The sequence below is a fragment of the Agelaius tricolor genome, unplaced genomic scaffold (assembly GCF_023055355.1).
Source record: "Agelaius tricolor isolate 1412-34295 unplaced genomic scaffold, bAgeTri1.0.p SCAF_3, whole genome shotgun sequence".
Lineage (NCBI taxonomy): Eukaryota > Metazoa > Chordata > Aves > Passeriformes > Icteridae > Agelaius > Agelaius tricolor.
Genome location: NW_027269263.1, coordinates 2,742,398 through 2,760,946, shown reverse-complemented (window position 1 = coordinate 2,760,946; position 18,549 = coordinate 2,742,398). Strand labels below are relative to the sequence as shown.

Genomic DNA, 18,549 nt, shown 5'->3' with positions numbered 1-18,549 from the left:
CTGTGTGATAAAGTACGTAGATAGCACAACAAGGGGTGAATTAGAAATGCCTGGCAAGATATATGATGCCATTAGTAAAACATGGAGATTTATGTGTGACATTAACATCTCTGAGATAGCAGAGGCAGAATTGTACCACTAAAGCTGCCGAAATGTTTTTTTTTTTTTCTTTCCCCCAGATGCAATAACAAAGAGATCTGAGAGAAAGGGTTATCTAATGAGTAAAGTACTGCCTACAATTTGGCAGACTCACCATTCCCTGCAAATTTTCCTCTGTATCCTCTGGCAAATGACTAGGACTCAAATGTTTGAAGTCTGTGGCTGGTGGCTGTAATGATGGTGATGTTTTGGGTGTGACTGAATGCAAGAGTTGGGTTGCCCTTCCTTGGCATTGGGGTACCTTGCTACCTGCTGGGAACAGCCCTGGAGGAGCAGGACTGGCTAGCAGCAGGCACCAAGCAGAGGGGTCTCCTGGGGTCCACTGTTTGAGCTCTGACACCAGGAAACAGGTGAATTTTAAGTCTGCTGGCCAGTTTGTGCACCATATTTCATCTGCCAGGGCTGCAGGGTCAGGGGAGTGAGAGAGTGGCTTCATCCTCTCTGAGTGTGCCCTTTGCTGTTTTACCCTGTGAATTCCTGGTGCTGTTTGTCATGCCCAGTTAGGTGCTGTTTTCCATGCATGTAGAGCAGTGATGAATGCTCCTTCAGCCATGGGGCAGTCCTGTTCTCCCTGCCAAGGGGGTGATTTTATTGTCTTGGGTTCATTATAACACACAGAGGTGGAGCCACAATTACAACCCTGGAATGGTTATAATGGTTATAACCCTTTTGTGGCCCTGGAATTTGAAAATGCTCTATTGCCTGTTGGGAGTTTCTTGCTGTACAAAGTGAATTCAGTTAAGCAAGAACTCATTTTTTCAAGAGAGACCTTTTCTTACAGTGCAGGAAGTTCTCACTTGTGGAGAGCCAGAATGAATTGTCTTAAAAACAGAGAAGAAAGAAAAACTGTCATAGTACCTTGAAGATGGAATTTTTAAGGGATAGCTCAGTGTAGAAGTAGAGAATGAAAGTTTCTCTTGAGCAGACCATCACTGTAGTAAACTGAGGTATAGTTATCTGTTGAAATTGTGCTTTCCTTCCCTTTGAACTGTTAGCATTTATACATAAATAGAAATTCTGCTGGTTTGGAAGTAAGGCAGTTCAATATTGACACGTGTTTTTGGTAATTTAGGGAAAGTTGTCTGGTGCCATGGTGGGTGTGCAATGTAATGGAGAGTTTTGTTGGGCCACTTGGTAAATATCCTCAGAAATTTGGGAATCAGAAGTTAAAGATGATCCCATCCTCTCAAGTACATGGTTAGTTTGCTGATTGGAAAAACAAGTCACTTATAAGTAAAAATAATCTCATGTTTAAATGAGACTTTACATTTGGTGAAGTGTCCTTAATAATTAATCATGTGTGAAAGCACTTCATCTGAAAGGTCTCCAAGATCTTTCCAAAGTGAGTTTTGTGCTAAGGCTCATTGAAAGTATCACTTGGGTTGCCAAGACTGAAGGACAGTGAGCATGAAGATTTAGTTTTAATTTACTCTTGAAATGGGAGAGGGCAAATTAGAAACCTGATTCATGACTAGTGGGCTAGTTACCTGACAAGATTTTGGGGTCTTTTGGAAAGAAAACAGTGGGAAACAACACTGACATATCCAACTGCTGCTTCAGAAAGGGTACAGAGACATTTACAAATATCAGAGATGCTGACTTTGTACTTTTTGATGCCTTTTTCATTTTTATGAGAGAAGTTGACCAGAAACAGCTCAATAGTGCACAACCCTTTATTGTTTAGGGGTTTGTAAGTTCCATTTTATTTTTCATGGCGTAATTTTTTTAAATCTTGTAGTCTAAAATGAAACAAACCCTCACTTTTATGATGTGCAAGCATATATATTTTACATTTATTTTCATAACTTCCAATGGAAAGCAGTCCTCCAAGGAGCTGTTGTCAGGTTAAGAAAGCTGGAGTCTGAGGCTCCACAGAGCAGGGAAGTCCTTGAGCTTCATTCCATGACATGGATGGTTCTGGATGCTTTACAGAAACAAAGATGACAGGGTGTCATTGAGCAGCACTTGTTTTCAGTAGCCACACAATGAGGAGCCTGATGGAAAGTCTTCAGTGAGTTTTGGATCAGATCATGAAACAGTTTGCCTATGAAACACCACAGAAGTTAGATTTAATAATAGATTTTATTGGAGACCAGGCTCTTTATATATGTATAAAAAGACTTTAAAAATATGGTTGGAATAAGTGTTTGTGATTCCTTTAAATCAATAAATGAAGCCATTCTGGTGATTTCTAAGAAAAGTGAAAGTTTGCATGTAAGAAACAGATGCTGATTTTTTGGCCTTGCTGTAACTGATGATGAAGCTTCTCTCCTACCCAGTTGTAGCCCTCAGATCTGGCAGGTTCTCTGGTTTTCTGTCTGTTGACTGTTTTTAGCAATAACCTCTGGCCATAATACACCAGCTTGCTGGATGTCCAGTGCCCTAGGCTAGTTCATGTCTGTGAATCCTGTGTGAATGTTTAGGACACAAATGCAGAGCATTTTCATTCCACATCTTGGTATGCCTGATGCTTTGGATTGATTCCAGTTGAATGCTGTGTCAATCAGTGCAGCAAAAAGTAATTCTAATAGAGAAATATTTCAGACCTACTTATTTTGACTTGTCACTGTTGGCAGGGGGGAGAACTCTGCACAGAAACTGGTGAGTTTTCATGTAACCCCTGCATTCTTCTAGAGTAAAATGGACCAGCTGAACAAAAAAAACCTCATAAAAATGTTTATATGCACCAGAATGAGTGTGCATGCATAATAGAGAGCTCCCAGCCAGTCTTGTTAAGTCCATGTTTTACACTGTCACACAGTCATGGAATGCATAACAATAGTCTGGCTATAGGTCAAGGGCCTGTTTGTTCTTTCATATTTCTCCTTAAGTTGGCAAGTGGACACACTTTCTGTCAAAGAGAAGATGCCAAAGAAAGGGCAGGGTTTTTTCCAAGTTATTTTTGAAAGGCCTTGATTCTTGGATGTCTGATTAGGATATTTTAGACCTGGCTGTCATTACCCTGGAAATCAAATGTTGCAGCAGCTCAATACAGGCAGCCAAAGTCATTAAAAGCGTTCCAAAAAAATTCATCAAAAGATACAGTTTTGTTCAGCTGCACAAACCAGCAAGGCACTAATTGTAAGCTTAGCAGGGGATTCATATCTTCTGTCTTAGATCAGTTTTTAACACAAGTGTCTCCTTTGAAGAGCAAAAGATGGGGTCTGCTGTGTTCTCCTTTCTGTTCTCATGCACATCCACACACGTTTCTGTAGCAGAAATTTGTTTCTGTGCTTGGGGTTCCTTCTCTTTTATGTATACATGAAATTGAATTCAGAGCTGGATTCTGTGGGAGCCTGAGCTGCAGCATCCAGGTTGGGTGTGTGCCTTCCCTGTCTCCCAGAGGTGAGGAGCAGCTCCACTGGGTGGAAGCACCTTCTTGGCTGTGAATTTCATTTCCCCTCTCCTGAAGGGAGAGGCTGCTGTGAGCCCAGGTCTGTCTGATACCTGGGGCATGGATCGTTGGGTGACCTGCAGGTGACATCCTTGTGTTCAAAGCAGGAGAATTTCAACTGCTCAGCTGTTTCTTTTGTTTTATTCTCTTCCTCAAATAGCCTGGGATTATTCATGGCTTGTTCCAGATCTGACACAGTTCTGTCGTGCGTTTTCGAAGGTGATTCTTCAAATGCATTGTTCCAAAGTCTTCTTTTAAACTTGTTTTTTCTGCAGTGTTTTGCTTTCTTTATCTGCTTCTGGCATAAAAAGATGAAACTGAACAGCTCTAATCAGAATTATTTCTTGGGCAGCTATGAAAGCAGCAGTTGGAGATATTATATCAAACTCCCTTTTAGTCCCAAAGCAAGTGTTGTTGCAGTGAATACCTTGGAGTTTGTAAGTTTTCCTGTACAAAGACTGCCTGTTTATATGGTATTGGACTCCAACTTGATCTGGGATCTCCAGATTGTTCTGGGAGATCATCTCTCCCAGCCTCAGGTTATCTACCTGCAGAAAATAGGTGATGATTCTGAATTACTTTCAACCCTGTGTTAGCTGCAAGGTGTCAGGTGGCTTTCTTGGTATTTATTTTAAAAGAAATCTTTAAAAGATACTTTCTTTCTGTAGTGTAAAATGGTTTTATGATCAAGCTGCCAGGCACTGCTTTTTCTGTGTCTATCTCAAAGTTCTTTACAGAGGAGTTTGGCAGAATTTTCCCTTTTGTCTCTCTGACAAAATGAAGCACAAAAAAAGAAAAATGATTCCTGTGACAGCACCAAACTGGATGTGATGCCAGCCAAGTGCTTTGTCCACTGAGTCATGCTGTGCTTTGAAGGGCACTAATCTCCCAGTCCAAATAACATGCAACATCTTACTAAAACCATCAAAATATTATTCCTCAAGGAGATAGATGGGATATGAAAACAGGGAATATACTTTTTAAAACAGCTGACAGTATCATAGAGCTGGAGCAAATGACAAATCTTTTGAGAAATCCAGCAAAGACTAGAATTAGATTAACTTCTTATGAGAGATTCAAGAAATGGCATAACTTGTGCTCTGTCACCTGACATTTTAGCATGCACAGGTGAGCCAGACAACTCTGTTTTAACCCATACTCAGTATTCCTATCAATAAATCTGCTCAAAGAAAGCAGCATATCAGTATTTTGGGTGGTACTATCATTAAATCTTTTCTTTGCTACTGCCTGGAATTTCATTGTGAACAATCGCTGATGTAACACCAAACCTATGGAATCTTAAACACGTCTCAAAATCTGTGGAATGAAGTGGACTCCTAACAAATCAAAAAGATGCAGTATTTTTTGTTGGTACTGTGGTTTTTTCAAGTGGCTCATTCCAAAATTTTCCCAGACATATTTCAACTAAAAATGTCTCAAAAGAAACTTTTTACAGTTTTTGGATTTGGGGTTAGGGTTTTGTTAATTAATGTGGTTTCTGTGTTCCTCTCTCCCATGTTTCTGGCACACAGTTTTTTGGTTGTGTGCTGCCTTATCTTGGGTTTTATGTCTAAATGTGTGGCTTTGACAGCTCTGTGATTGTGTTGTGCCTTCATATTGCCACACAACCTTCAGTCCTATCCAACTCTCAGCCTGTCACAAAGCTGTGCTGGGTGCGTGCTGTCAACACAGCATTTGTCAAAATTCAGTGTTTGATGCTCAGTACATTTTCCACTTATAGAACTCTAATTGTCCTCCTGATGCTGGTCAGAAAAACTTCATTTCAAAACTTTTTTTCTTTTTAAAGGGTCAATTTCAGCCTTGTAGCCAAGTCTGAGTCCAGGCAAAGTGTTGTTTGGCTTGTGTTTTATTCCTTGTATCCACACACATTGAAACTGAAGAGAACTAAGTTAAGGAAATGAGTGGTGGAGTAAGAATTATATTGTTTATAATTTAGGCTACCAATAGTTTCAAGGGAGCACTCAGTAGGTCTGGTGGTGTGTCCCAAAGCTGGGGTTCATCACCTCAGGGACTGGGGTGTAGGTGAGTGCTCAGCATGGTACCAGGGAATCTTCAGAGCAGATGAGGCTTTAAATTCTACTTTTCTTTATGACCAACTTGTCTAAAGAGTTTTGCAGGTCTAAGGAAAACAAACAAACAAAACCTCTGTCCCACAAACCTCTGTCTCTTCAGAGTTCTCTCTGAGCTTTAAATTCACTGCTGATATTGGCTGAGGAAATGGCTGTCTGCCCAACGTAGTTGTCCCACAAAAATGTACAGAATCTCTATCTTTTTGTCTCCTGTAAAGAAAAACACGAAGCAAAAATGTTGGGGGGAAAAAATAAGTACAACAGGACATGACCTTCTTTGGACTATATATATGGAGGAATTAAAGGGTCCTAAAAAATGATATGATTTTTTCTAAAATGCCATGGTTTATGATTGATTGATTCCAGAATTGATTGTCTATCCAGAAGGATAGACAGATGGGTGGTGGAAATATTAACCAAAAATATCTAAACCAAGTTTTTAAGAGAGGGTTCATGTATGCTGTGTTTTTGGATGCTGACAAAGAAACAACATAACCTGCCTTTTTATCTTGTTACCTAATGGAATATCACACATTGGGCTGTCATCAAATTGTTGTTAAACACAAATTGTCAAATTCAGCTTCATATTTGAGTCATCAAGGGGACTAAAGCTGTACTTGGAGTGAGGCTTCTGCCTAACTGTGCTTTTTCTCAGCAGTGGTGAGAAGTATTGTGAAAAAACAACTGCTGCCCTAGTTCAAGTAATAGACAAAACTGCTTGAGGTCTTTTTTAAGTGCTGTTAGAGGAGAAACTCAGGGACTTATTTTTATAGGTAAAATGAAAGTGTAAAAGAACTTATCTTGCTAAAACACCAGAATTTCCTTTCTATGTCTTATGAAAACAGACATCCTAAGGGAGATTTTCAAGAGCACATAAGAAGTCTGTGGCTCCTTTCTGTCACATGTCAGTCCTCAGCCTGGTCAGCTGGGAGAGTTGGGAATTTGCATCAGAGGATGATCCTATAGAGCATTTCAAATGTACTTTTGTAAATGTATGGGTTGCTTGCTGTAAGACACCAAGGAGGTGCTGCTGTCTAGGATTGGTGGTTTTTATGTTGTCTCTACAGGTGATTGTAAATGGAAGATGCTGTTTCTGGTTGCACTGGAAGATTTTTTTTTTTTCCATTTGCCTCCTTTAAAATGCCTGCAGCTCAGATCTGCTTGGGTTGTAATGTCTTGATCCTAAGGGCTGGATAAAACCAGGCCAAGTAATCCCTGGGAACTTTTGCTACCAGAAATGCTAGGAAGCAGGGAAATTGAGCACATCTGATGCTTTCCTCTGAATCAGTGCCATACTTGAGATGGTTTCAATGGGTGTTTTGGCTGCTTTTCCTGCCTCCTGCTTTAATAGCCCTGAGCCAGGGCTCCAAACGTGTTCAGAAATCCAGGTTTGGTTTCTGTGGGTTTTTAAAAGTTTGTGCCATAATGGGGGGAGTTGTCCTCAGCACTTTGGTCAAACAAAACTTCAGAGGCTTTGCCATTTCCAGGGTGTTGCAATGAAAGAAGGCACTTTGTTTCTTTGTTTAGGTTATGGAAAGGAGAATCTAGCTTTCTCCAGTAGATTGGAAATAGGTAGCCCTCAGTGCTGTTGGTTTGCTTGTTAATGCAGGCTTTACCATCCAAGTGTTCCCATACTTAATCCCATGGGCCCTGAGGATTGCCCTCTGTGAGAAACATTTCTGGAAATGATCATTTCCCCTTGCTACAGAGAATAGAGTTTCCCATTGTAAAAGAACAATGGAAAAACATAATTTATTTTGATTATAAAATGCTTAATGGTCTATTGCTCTGTTTAGAAGTAGCTATCTCTAGTTATAATGAAAGCAAGACAGTACTGACTCCTTGAAGAGAAAGTTTTTATTTCCACAACTCTTTGGGTTTGGTACTCAAATCTCAATTTCTCCCACCTGGTAATTAGTTGATCAGTATGTAAGTAAATATAGGGATGGGATGATTTATAGGAGGTTGAAGAAATAATGAGGTAAATAAAGTAAATTAATTTGTGTTGCACTTAGTACTCCTTTTAAGAGCAAAGTGCAAGATAATTGTCTCAGCTTTCCTTTGTGTGTGTCAGCCAGAGATTTCTTGAGTATGAACCAAATAAATTATTTTTATAGAAGCTTTTTAGTTATTGGTGCCCCTTGACTTTGATATTTTGCAGGCTATGTGGTATGAAACATTATAAAATTATATCAGCAAGTAGATTAAAAAATTCCTCTGGCTCAAGGTTGTCAGCATATGCTCATTCATGGTATTTCACTTGATAGATCACAGAATCATAGAGTGGTGTGAGCTGGAAAAGGTCTGAAGTATATTTGTGAGTTTTGTTTCAATAAGGAATTCCTGAAGATATTTGGCAAAATGAATTTCTTTTTTTTTAAATTTTTTTTTAGTACTGTGCTTAGGACTACAGAGTAAAAACAGCCCAAGAAAGAAAAACATGTCCTTGGTCAGGATTATGTCAGGAATGTGTGTGTGTGTTTTGGCTCTGCCTTGGCAAACCTGAGCCTAACTTAAAGAAGGTGAGTGATCTTGTTTGCTTGGTGAGGAGAACACTTAAGTACCTTGGGAATGAGAGCACTCAGGAAGGACTTGGTGTTAAGGTATCACAGGAAACAAGGCTCAGTGAAAGCCTTAGGAAGAAAACAAGATGTTCTTCTGATTAACACTGATGTCCACCTTCAGGGCTTTGTCTGCAAAACATCTCAGCAGTCAGGAGGTTACACAACTTCAAGGTGTTTCTCTGTACTGTGTTGTACCTTTGAATTTGTATTTTCTTCTTTGGATGTAAATGATGAGGCATTTTTTCTCACAGCTACAGTAAATTAAGCAGAGTTTCTGCTTAAAAGACCTGGATCACTTCATGTAGCTCCATGAATCCTGAAGGACATTGGATTTTATTAGTGATTGGAGTAGTTTGGCATTTTGAATGGAAGGATAGATCTGGGTTTTCTCTGGGTTAGAACATACAACTGCAATTGACTTTAATGGGAGTTTTATTAAGGCTGAGATAGTCCTGTAACCTGGATTTATGCATTGCACAAAGAAGACCTGCATTCCTTTCACCAGGTCTGCTGGATTTGGGAAAACCTGCATTTTTCAGTTTTTAGTGTGATACAGCCCTGGGAAGTTCAGAAGGGGGTTTCCTGGAGGAGCTGCCATCTTATCTGGTCACAGCTGTGATTTTCTGTCTTGGCAGCTCCTGGGGGCAGCAAAGGTGTTTGTTTTTGTAAAACAACGGGGTACCCCTTGTGTTTAGCCATGGTGGAGCACAGTGCTGCATGTGTGGAGGAGATTTTGACTCCCTCCCCATTTCATCACACACCACCTTCAAAAACCCCCTTTGGCAGGCAGCATGACATTGAAACGTACACCTCAAAATTCTCTAAGATAAGCAAATCCTGCCCCTGACACTACTGCTTTATGGATTTAGGAGAAATCCTGTAAGATTGCACTGCCACTTGCAAAAGAAAGATGTATTTTTTCAGGGCTTATTCACATCTCTTGCTTAACACAGTGAGTCTAATGAATGCTCTTTAAACCCACCTGCTGATTGTCTTGAGTAGGTGGGGAGGTAAACTCATTTGCCTAATCAAATGCTGAATGTGAAGCAAGCTTGTTTTTGGTCTCTTTCTTCACCTGGTTTAACTGATAAAAGAAAATTTCTCTGCACCTTGTAATTCCAGCTTTTTGTCTTCTGAGTATATGAACATTTGAAAGTTTTGTGTTTTTTACTGCCTCTGTACATGGAAGGGGATGGGAGTCACCAGAGCCCCTGAGCAGCTTTCCCAGCTGGCTGAGGTTATCCAAATTGGAGATCTGAGTCTGTTCTCCCAAGAGCTGCCCCCAGCTCTCCCCCTGAGGCATGGCTCAGAGGCCATTTTTTCTCACCACATGCTAAGTTATCATTTGTCCCAGCCATTGCTTGAAGGTGGCTGTTCTACCACTGTTGCAGTCAAATTACATGCACAGCAGACAAACAACCTGTCACTGACACCCATGGAAATGCAATCCAGCAGCTATGCACAAACAGCCAGAAGTTTTTTGCATCTTTGACTGGAGGCAGCCAGCAATCAAGAAACTGTGCTGGTCTACAGCCAAAAGAAATAGGGAATTCCCTCAGTTATTTTTTTCTTCTCTGAAGTGATTAATGAGGGCATAATCAGGTTTGGCTCCATATTAATCGGCGCAGTTTGGATATTAAAATTGTCAGTTCTGTGGCTGGTGCTTCCCAGGGTGTTTTGGGGATTGCATGGGTCTGTGGTTGGGTTGCAGTCATGGCAGCAGGACAGGTGACTGAATGGAGCAGTTTTCCTTGCAAGTGCAAGCCACTCTTTTCCCCTAATGGGGGCTCAGGTGCACAGAGTAGTCTTGGTCTTTGCTTGCTGGGGAGTTTCTTCCCACAGAGGAGTCCCTGGAAAAAGAAAAGGAGCAGCAAATGAGTTTAGTCGGTGGTAAAATTGTGTCTAGCAACTGCTGCAAGGATCAAGATCTGTTTTGCTTTCTAGATCATCCGAAATGTAAAGTTTTTTCTGCCTTTGGTGCCTTCTTCAGCCCCCCCCCCCCATGTAAACACTTCTATCTTTGCAGTGCCTGTGGTAACCATTGGCTTACTCAAAGAATCCCTTGGGAGCTGAAGTGGCAGCATCTTCCAGGCTCAGGGGCATCATATCTGGTGAGACAGATGCTTTTTATGCCTTTGTTTTTTGTTTTGTTTAGGGTTTTTTTTCATGTTCAGTTGAGACAATTTCTATCATGAGCTGCACTTCAGTGTTAGCTTAGTTTCCTTTGAAACCTAAAGTCTGGTATGGTAAAAGGGTGTTTGGGGTTAGTGATCAGCCTGATTTGGAAGACAATTTGTGGTAGCCCTTGATCAAACTGACTGCCAGAAATTACTTGTATTTTTGGGAATTTTTCACCCCAATTCTTCCCTTTTTTTTCTTTTTTTTTTTTTTTTACTGTTTTGCATGCTAAGGATTATAGCTAAGTATGTGCATGGTAATTTAGCTCTCTAAAACAGTGAGAAATTTTTCCATGTTTGGCTCCATATTAATCTCCTGCTTCCTGGAAATTACCTGAATGGGAAGGAGGTGTTTTTCCCCTGGGAAGGTTGAACTCTTGTGTCTTTGTCATTAACCCTGCATGTGGCCATCTTTGCACACACAGGCTGCACACTGAGGGAATGAAGTCAGCCCAACAGCCACTCTGGGCTTGCCCTTGGTGAAAGGTTATGAATATGGAGACCATTATGTGTCATTAAGATAATAATGTTGCTGAATATGTCAGCCAAGTCAATGACTCTCTGTTCCCCAGGTGTTCTGGTTTTGGTTTGATAGGGACATGTAACAAAAATTCTGCTTGCCAGGTGGGAGAAAATTTGCCTTTCAAAAGATTCAGCACTTGATAGGAGTCCTGCTAAGCAATGATGGTAATAATAATAAATGTTCCTAGGCTGCACTTGGTTTATAATTGCTGTTTAGCCCAAATTGCTCTGAGTGAGGACACTCCATCATTCACAGGTGGAGGTTATGATGTCATGTGTAGCAAATTCACTGATGCAAAAGGATGGAACATTTACATAGAATAGTAACATGATGTAGTAGTGGAAACTAAGCAAAGTTAGTTCAGTTTCAGTAGTGGAAACTAAGGAAAACAAGGAGGATTCAAACTTTAAGAACTTTAAGTGAAGCAGCCAACCTTGATGAGGAGGTGAGGAAAGGGCTTGCCTTGAAGGGTTTCTCTGCTTGTTGAGCACCAGTCTGGAGGGGCTGTGTTAGCATGGTCTGATCCTGACTTGTCCTGTAAGAGCAAGGTTTGTAAGGAATTATCCTTACAGAGGATAATCCCAAGGAATTATGGCCACGCCTGTGGTAGAGCTGACAGTTTTTGTCTGCATACACTTTTAGGGAGTTTCTACCTCTTGAGTTATCTTTCCCCAGTATCTTTTTTTCTCATTTCTGATGTTCACAGGCAGGTTCAAGTGGCCAAGCAGAGCAAAGTCTTGAGCACAGAGTTCCTGAGGTCACCCTGCCTGCTCTTCTGGTCCCTGGTTATCACAGATTGTGTCAGCAGATGAGGGAAGGAAGAGGCAGGGTGAGCTGGGCTGAAGCCAGGAGGATAGAAACCTAAAAGTGAATTTGTTGGGCAATAGTGGCTCCCAAACATGTTTTTTTTTATTTGCATGTGGATCTATAAAGGCTCCAGTTTCAGTCCTTGGGGATAATTAAACCTTAAGCAGTGATAAACAGTGCAATATTCAATTAGTGAGCTGCCCTGACAAAGGCATGTCAAAGTAAATTGGGGTTTTTTTGAGGCTGTTAACTGTGCTGACAGAGAGTTGGTTAATTCTTGAAGGATAATGTTTTGGGCAAATTCCCAGCCTCCAAATGCCTGCAGGCAGACTTGTCCATATTTGTGGTATATTTGAGGTCTACTGTTCCTCCTTTGGGCCATATATTTTAAGAGGGAATTTTAATGGAAGGAAACATTGCTGCAGAGCAACAGCCTTCTCTGAAACACTCTCCAAAAGTAGGTTAAGGCCAAAGGTCTTGTTTTTTCTGGGCAAAAGAAGTGAATCCTCTAATATTTACTCAGTTATAAATAGTGATGGGCAAGGCTCTAAGGATGGATTCCTGGAAGATTGTATCAGGGATAGTTATTCCCCAAACCAAGCAAAGGCAGTGGTTGTCTTTTAATTGTTCCATCTTCTTTGGCACAGAGAACACCATTACTAAACAGCAAATAATTACAATAAATTTGAGGTTTTCACTCCTCTCTTGTTTCTCTCCAGTCCCAATAGGAATCAAAATGTTTCTTATTTCCAGTAAGAGATGGAAGTTTAGTGCTGGGGGGAATGTTCATGGTGAATGTTTTGGCTCTCCAGCCATGGCATCAGAGAGGTGGCAGGAGAAGGTGCAAACCCTATGGGGCAGGAACTTGCCTGGGGTGCAGGAGGTGCTGCCCTTGACCAGCTGGGCTTGGACAGGGAGCTACATTTCATTGATGCACTCATCTCTTCCCCTGCCTGTAAATAGGATGGGAGATGATAACTTTCCTTAGAGAGAAGCTGTTTGAAAATGTTGTTGCTTTCCACTGAAAGCTAAACCTGCTTGGTGTCACTGCTAATAAATAGGTGAGTGTTACCTAATTCCATTAGCAGGTTAGTTTGCCTCCCACAGTGAAACTCAGACTCTCACAGTGTAGGTCTTGTAAAGTTCAGCGTGCAGTTTCTGCATCACCAAAGAGCTAACATGAAACCCAAATGAGACACAAGCCTTGCTGAGGAGCCTGGAGGCCAGAGCCTCCAGAAGTGCTGTGACACTTCCAAACAGGAGCACAGCATCTGAGGTGTCTTTACAGGCTCATGAGTCTGCTGGACCGATAAATTCTGAAAAATCAGAACATGTACAGCATTATTTCTTGGAAAAGGAATGCAGTTTCTCATTTGCTTTCTAATTTGCTGTATCAAGATTAAATGTACAGTAACTGAACTCACTGGAAAATCTATTTCAGTAAATACTAAATAACAAATGTTTGGTAGTAGCTGAGACCTCAAACAGCAAGAAAAAATATTTTTCAGACACTGATGTGCTTTTTTGTGCAGATGTGGCTTTTTTGCTAGCACTTGCCAGAGAAGAAAAAATAAAACTGATTACTGATAGCTATTAGGTATCATTCCAACATCTTGCAGTTGAACATTTATTTCTACTGATGTAAGACAGGTATTTAACTCTGTAAAAAGTTGTATCTGTGCTCTGTAGGATACTTGAAACTTTTGAGAACTGAAGACATTTCCCACTGTAACCTGTTGTATGCTAGCGCTACTCCAAAAAATCAATTCCAGGTACTCAAAAAAAAAAAAAAAGGAAAAGGAAAAAGACACAGGGATTAAATGACAGAATTGCTGCTTTTTTTGGTGGCTGTTGGTACTATCATATATGCTGAAGCATTCCAACCAAGGGCATGTGGCTACAATGGAATTTGATGTACAGTCAGTTTTAGGGAACATCCTGTGCCTTGTTAATATCATCCATAAAAGGCTTTCAAACTTCCTGAAACCAGTCCCTTCTGTTTCCAAGTCTGCATATGATCTCATAGGAAATGATCTGGGAGAGGCCAGCTAACCCTTTTGCATAATCAAGGTAGCATTGTTCTTTTAATGCCTAAAGTGAGTTGTTTCACTGATATAAACTCAATAATCCCCTTTTCTTCTGTCAACAAATCTATACTATCAGGCTGTGCAATGATTTTGGTGGCATTACAAAGGAGAATAAGTGGCAAGACTGAAGTGTGATTTGAAGTCTGACCTCAGTAATGTCATTCATTTACTTTGTCATCCTCTGTCTCAGCTATTTCAAAAATCCTAAACCCAGTGAAATCTGGAAGACTGAAATGCAAACACACAGCACAAGTGGGCAAGGTTTATTTTGCAGAGGGCTCAGAGGCAGGTGAGCAGCCTGCACCATGCCATGCTTCATAAAGGGCAGTAGTAGCAAAACTGCAAGGAAGAACCTACCGTTTATATAGGTTTGATATTGTAAAATCTCTCATGTGTACATTAGCAGTAGAAAAAGTGAAGAAAGTGAAAGAAAAAGAGGTCTTGTATTGAAGGCCTTGAAAACCTTGCTCTTTACACAAACCCAGAGTGCCTCATGCAGTCCATGTTCTTTTATATCCTTGGGATACCCAGGATTTCCTCAATATATTTAGCCCAAGAAGGGAAACACTCCAATGAGCTGCTGCCCCTGAAAGCCTTGTAGGGCAGCGAGCCTGAACCTTCCCTGCCAGGGCAGGGAGAACAAAGGCTCTGGGCCCTGTGACTGTGCACAAGTACAATTATGGTCTAGTCCATGTCAGTAGGCTGAACCAGCTGCCCAACTAAACTGGCTGGAGTTGGAGTGAGCCTAAGCAGAGGGCTCTGTGGCACCCTGCTCGCTGCAGAGCTGTTAAATTTGGCACTCTGCTCTGGGCTCCACTCAAACATTTTCTTAACCATATTAGGCTATGTGGAAATTGGCCAGCCTTGGATGGACTTGCTGCTTGTGCTCATATTTTATAAAGTAGGCAGCCACTGCTTTGCTTAAGAACTAGCAGGTTTGATAGAATAACACAAATGGAAGAGGAAGCAAGCCTATCTTTTATTTAGGCATGTTGATATCAGCACAAAATGAATGCAATATCATAAAATTGTAGCAGAGCTAGGAGTAATTTGTAATTGTTGTAGTAATTGTGTTTGTAATTGTAATAGTAATTGTAGCAGGGCATGGAGAGAATAAAAGATGATTTTTACGTATACTCTGAACTCATGTAAATTAAGGCACATCACAAATTATTCTTCTGAATCTAGGTTAGTAAATCCCCTCTCTGGCACAGCATATGGACTTACCAGGTTTAAAACCACTGAACCTGCATTCAGTTGATGTTAGTTTGTGAGGACCAGGGCTTTTTTAGTGATGTATACGTGATGAGGGGGTCTGAGTATTGTAACACATCTGAAATCCAGGCTCACTCATGGGCAGTCCTCTTAACCAGGTCCAGTACTACCTCTGTGAGCTGAGAAATTTGCAGTGATGGTCCCTGAGGTTTACAAAGCCATGCACCATTGACAGTTTTAATAAGCTAAATTTATATTTGGAAGTGAATACTCAGAGGTGGCTGAGGATAAGCTGTAGAAAAAAAAACATCTTTCTTAGTGGTAGTTCAATTTTCCACTGCATTGTAGAATTTGGTTTTTGGAAGGTTATAGAACTACTTGTGTGAAAGTTACTGCCCAGGTGAAGGCTTCTCTGGAGCCTTGGATGAGGACTGAAAGGTTCATGAAATATTTAATAATTGTAAGGAGGGTATGCAAAGGTGCATGAGCTCTTGGGGTAGGAGGGAATGAATTTTGCATTGCTTTTTCATGCCCAAACCACACAAACAAAATAAATAGAAATGCAGCCTCAATACTGAATCCACTTAAGGGAAATGAAGAAGGAAACGTTTCTGTTGCTTTCCATTTTAGATCCATTACAAAAGGGACTGCTGTAGGGCTGTAATTCAATGCAGGAAGCCTTTCTATGGAATTTTGGCATTAGGTGGACTTCCCAAGAACAGCTACTGTCCAGAAGATATTCCAGCTAAAAATCTTCTGAGAGCAGTTTGAAATGTTGGCACTGTTTCATCTGAGGTCTGATCCAGCTTGAGCTAGGAGAGGAACAGAGGAGGCTCTGATTTGGATCTAAATGGCTCCTCTCTACGCTGTCCAACTTGCACATAAAATCTTCAAACAGAAGAACACCCCAACCAAGCAACGCCCCCCCAAATGAATCCTTACAAAGAACACGAAAGAGAAAAGGTTGTACAGAACTTGTGTTTGACTAGACTAAGATATATTTTGAACCACAGGCAGGAGCAGAGGGCAGTGAGAGGGGAGATTGTAGCAGGGGAACGTGGCACAGAAACAAAGGTGACCCACACTGCTCTTGTGGGAAGTACAGCCTGGTTTGAATGGCTTTGAGCAGCCTTAGCAGAAATTCTTTCTGCCACAGCTAATTCACTTATTACTGAATTACTTAGCCATCTGCATGTGGACCTTTCCCAGATTTAATCCTAAACCACCAGGACTGGGTTGAGGTCTGTGGGCAGATACAGGAATATTCAGCAAGATGCTTTGGTTTTTTTTGTACCTCAGTTTTCCCATCTGGAACAAGCTGACCTGAGAGAACCTGATTAGGTTCTGTTATGAATTTGGTTATTTGAGGTGCATTTGGATGTCAGAAAGACATCCAAGTGATCAATATTTAATTAAATGCAATTCCTGCCCAAGGGAGTGTTTCCAACTGACCCAAAAATAGGCCTGTGCAGTGAGGGAGCAGAAACGTGGACTGCCTTGTCTAGAGGTCTTAAATTCTCTTTAAGGGAGATGGTTAGGGTTAAGGAGCCTGGTCTCCAGAAAAGACTTCCAGTGGCTGACTCTCTAAATCCTGCTGTGGTCTAAATATTAATGGCATTCCTGCAGGCAGAAGAGTTTTGATTTGAGCTGAGGATCTCAGACCCTTGTAGGTGGTGGCTTTGAAGGCCAGGTGACTTTGCTGAAGGGTTCACCTGTATGAGTATGAATGTGGCTGAGACAGCAGGAAGGATGGTGTGGCTGGGCTCACAGAGAGCCCAAGCTCAGGGAATCCAAGCACAAGTGTGGATGAGCTGGCTACAGCTTGAACCCAAACTTCAAAGCCTTCAGTGAAATTCTAAATGACCCAATGGGAGATTTTTGGGTTTGATTTGTTTTCTTAGACGTGAAGAACACATCAGGGTGTGCTCTAGATCTTGCCTCCTATTTTATGTGCATAAATGGCAGCTATTTTGAAGCACTGCTAAATTATTGTCCACCTTTGTTGCCCTTGGGACAGAATAATGGTGTTGCTTTGGATGTCTTTTGTTTTCCTATGTGCCTCCTGCCATATGCCTGTGGCTTGTAGCAGAGGGAGTTCAAGAGTTACTGCTACATTTACTTGTGTTTTGAGGACAAAAGTCCTCCTTATTGCTATTTTTCCTCCCCTATTCCCCACTCCCTATCCTATTTCAGAACTTTAATCACCTTGCCAAGAATTTGATTGAGTAGCTTGGATATAAAAAAAGCTTGTTTTATGACTCTTAATAATATGTGTAGATGTGCACGTGAAGTTAAAAGTGCATCTCATGCTCCAGACTGTAAGCTGAATGCTAAGGGATGCAGCAAAAGAATTTTCCTGTTTTATCCTGTTTTAATTGCATGATTTGATAGGTAAATTGTGGATTTTTTTCATCTCTTTATAAATATCTATAGTTATTTTTGGAGACAGAATGCTGATGCTGATAGAGCAGCAGCTGTAGCTGATACCAACTTATGTTTGTGATCCAAACAAGTGTAACAGATCAGAGCTCTGTAATAATAGGAAAAGGAATTTCATAAACAAGTTAAACAGGTGGGGAAATTCAAGTGAAAGCAGTAGTGGTTAAGGGGAGAATTTCAAGGACAGGGAATAGGTACTCAGTGAAAGTCAAAGCTGGTATCTGTCCATTGTATTTCTTTAAATGTTCAGGTTATTTTACTTTAAGGAAAAGGAATTGAATTAATGGACTTTGAAACAGTATGCTTGGCAAAAAAATAATCTGCATCTTGAGTTCATCACACTTAGGCATCCCAATCTGGCTTTAGATTGGGGTTTTGTATGGTGGGTCGATTGTTATCTATGGTCAACAATGTCCACAGTCAAAGTGTCTTGGTTTTGTTACATCTGTCCTCGATTTTTGATGCCTTCTGGCTCTTGAGGATTTGCTGTCTTGCCAGTTGAATCCTTAGGAACCTTTGCAGGTGTCTCTGTGGAGAAGGTGATGACCATGCACTTGCTCTGTGCTGTGCTCTTGTGAACACACACAGGCAGCACTTGGGCTGAAAATGGCAGGTAGTATTAAAAGATATATTAAATAATATAGAAGTATTAATAATATAGAGCGGAAAAAAAAGTTGGTGTCTAATCCAGTTCATTCTATTGGCTCAGAGCAGAGTTTACTATTTAAAGTGATTTTTGAGTGGTGTATTTTGTTCTGGAAGTGTCCCATGCGGAGCTTTGCAGTTTGCCTCACTTGACCTGTTACAGTGCTTAATTATCCTTTCCTTTACACAGTTTTCCCAAGGTTCTTAATTGGTAGGGCAATTGTCAAGGGACAAAATCTCTGTTGCTCCATTTTAAGCACATTGCATCTACTCCTGCCTTCAGGGAATGTGAAGGGTTTATCTTCTCCAATACATGTGTGAAAATCACTGGTTTTTAGGCTTGGCAAGCCTGACCCTTCCAAATTCTCCACAGACACCATGTTTCCTGGAGCTCTGGAAACTTCGCTTGTTCTCTTCCAATAGTTCCCCTATTTCCTGAAGCAGTGTGT

The 18,549-nt window shown here is 40.9% G+C and overlaps 1 protein-coding gene across 8 annotated transcripts in view; it reads left to right on the top strand.

The window, feature by feature from the left end:
- CALD1 (caldesmon 1) overlaps nucleotides 1-18,549 on the top strand; it is a 173,161-nt gene that overhangs the window by 26,766 nt on the left and 127,846 nt on the right. For 6 of the 8 annotated variants that reach the window (XR_011678463.1, XR_011678464.1, XM_071422122.1 and 3 more), the window contains exon 2: nucleotides 10,234-10,318. The exons of 1 other annotated variant lie outside the window; for it this stretch is intronic. The gene's annotated coding sequence lies outside the window, so the exon portion shown is untranslated. Of the gene's footprint in view, nucleotides 1-10,190; nucleotides 10,319-18,549 lie in introns of those variants that run through there. One more of the 8 variants, XM_071422123.1, reaches the window with a different exon arrangement.